General features: G+C 38.3%; 1 pseudogene; it reads left to right on the forward strand.

Annotated features, from left to right (window-relative positions):
• Nucleotides 1–540: 540 nt before the first annotated feature.
• On the forward strand, nt 541–1,466 carry LOC109564504 (olfactory receptor 4K15-like; annotated as a pseudogene).
• Nucleotides 1,467–2,428: the final 962 nt, after the last annotated feature.

Below are 2,428 nucleotides of genomic sequence, written 5' to 3' on the forward strand. Positions count from 1 at the left end.
TTCTCCTTTTTTTATAAAAGCAAAAGTCTTCTTCAAATTTAAGTTAGCAAAACAGGCAATAATATAAGTCTTTTTATGTAAGGCAAACTTTCAATAAGCAGGGACACTTGTAATTCTTTTAATCTTTACAAAAATCCTAGGAGTCATATATTATAATTTTCTCCAGTTTACAGTTGAAAGCCCAGAGTTTAATTAATATACCCAAGGTCATATTGCTAGAAATTACAGGATAATTTTTTGAAAGCTGTCAGTATGAGTCTAGAGTTTCTTTCCTGTTTCAGAAATTGTGATGATTGGTAAACTTCTATTTTTAGAATAAAACTATCATGCTCTGATGCAGAGATAAAAGCTGAGTTATCCAGTCATTAAAAAATAAATGATTGCATACAACATGTATTTTATGTGCTAATAAGGAAGTAAGTATGTTGAGAGGGATTTGACACCAAGCTTGGCCTTGCTCATTTTCTCTCCCAATCCTATGATGTATTTCTATTTCATTTTACAGGAACATTTCCTATTCAATTTCAGAAATTTGAAACTATGGACCAAGAAAATAATTCAGGAGTGACTGAATTTGTATTGCACAGTCTTCCAGGTTCTCGAGAGCTACAACTTTTCTGTTTTGCATTTTTTACACTCTTCTATTTATCTATTGTGCTGGGGAACCTCCTCATAGTGCTCACAGTCTTCTCTGAACCTTCCCTACACACACCCATGTACTTTCTACTCAGTAACCTCTCCTTCATTGATGTGTGTCTGTCCACCTTTACTACCCCCAAAATGATTGTTGACTTCCTTGTGGAGCACAAGACCATCTCCTTTGAAGGCTGCATGGGCCAGATATTCTTCCTGCACATCTTTGCCAGTGGTGAGATGATGCTTCTTGTGGCCATGGCATATGATAGATACGTGGCCATATGTCGCCCCCTGCATTATGCCACCATCATGAATGTGGGCAAGTGCATAAGCCTTGTGGTGGGCTCCTGGCTCACTGGGTTCTGCACTCAGTAAGTCAGTTGGTCTTCACAGTAAACCTCCCATTCTGTGGCCCCAACAGAGTGGACAGTTTTTTCTGTGACCTTCCCCTGGTTATCAAACTTGCCTGCACAGACACCTTCACTCTTGAGGTTCTGATGCTTTCAGATAGCAGTCTAATGGCCATGTGCTCCTTTGTGCTCTTACTGGTCTCCTACACGGTCATCCTGGTCAGTGTGCGGCGGCGTTCCTCAGCGGGCATGGCCAAGGCACGGGCCACCCTGACTGCCCACATAGCCGTAGTAACCCTCTTCTTTGGGCCCTGCATCTTCATTTATGCCTGGCCTTTTAGCAGTCTCCCAGTGGATAAGTTTCTCTCAATATTTTATACAGTTTTTACTCCTCTTTTAAACCCCTTGATCTATACCTTGAGAAATAAGGAGGTAATATCAGCAATGCAAAAACTAAGGCACCGACAGGTGAGTTCCTAATGGTCTTCCAGTTCTCCTTTGTGGCAAACAGCAGCCCATAATAATAGCCAGGTTAGTGTACCTTCTTCTGTGAATTAGTTATGTCTCAAATACCATAGGACACATTTTCTTCCTTTTCATATCTTTTGCTTACAGAACAGCAAACTAGCCATCTTAGATAATAGAAGAATAGGACACCCTGTCTTTTGCTTGTGAAATAATTTTTTTAATTTCATGGCAAAATTATTTATAGTGTTGGGAAAGGCTGTATTTTCCCTTTTATCCCCTTTGAGGTCTTGTGGATAAACTAGTAATAAAAGTGACACAAAGCAAATTAACAGGAGAAAAAGAAACACATTTTAATTCATCCACATGAAACTCTCATAGAAATGAAACCTAATAAGAGGCCAAAGCAGGCAGATTTCATACATTTTAGACAAAAAACAAACAAACAAAAAACAATAAATTTGTGAGGAATTGACAGGACAAAGAAACTTAGGATTTGGGTGCCCAATTAATGAAGAATCTAAACAGAGTTTGCACTTGGGGTAGTAAATTAAAGAAGTAACAAGGTTTGTTTCTGTAGGCTTCTTGATTCACTTCCGTCTTTGGTGATAAGGGTGTCCTTCTACCTCCAGATACAGAGGGTGCAACCCCTCATATAAGAGATTTTCTACTTTCAGCAGACAGAAATGCGGGTCAGTCAGGGTGTCCTTCTTGCACTGGTCATTTCTTAAGTAACTTTAAGAATCAATATAGTAACTTTAATAATCAGTATGCCACTGAGGCACATTTCGAGGCAACTTACTATGGACACCAACAATAATATTAAAAGTCCTCTTTTTCTAAGTCTTTTTTTTCTTGTAGATTATTGGTGGAAACGTAAATTGGTGCAGTAAAAAACAGTGTTAAGAAAACTAAAAATAGAACTGCTATATGATTTAGCAATTCCACATCTAAGTGTATATATATATATATCACAC

This window comes from Bos indicus, chromosome 10, assembly GCF_029378745.1.
Source record: "Bos indicus isolate NIAB-ARS_2022 breed Sahiwal x Tharparkar chromosome 10, NIAB-ARS_B.indTharparkar_mat_pri_1.0, whole genome shotgun sequence".
Lineage (NCBI taxonomy): Eukaryota > Metazoa > Chordata > Mammalia > Artiodactyla > Bovidae > Bos > Bos indicus.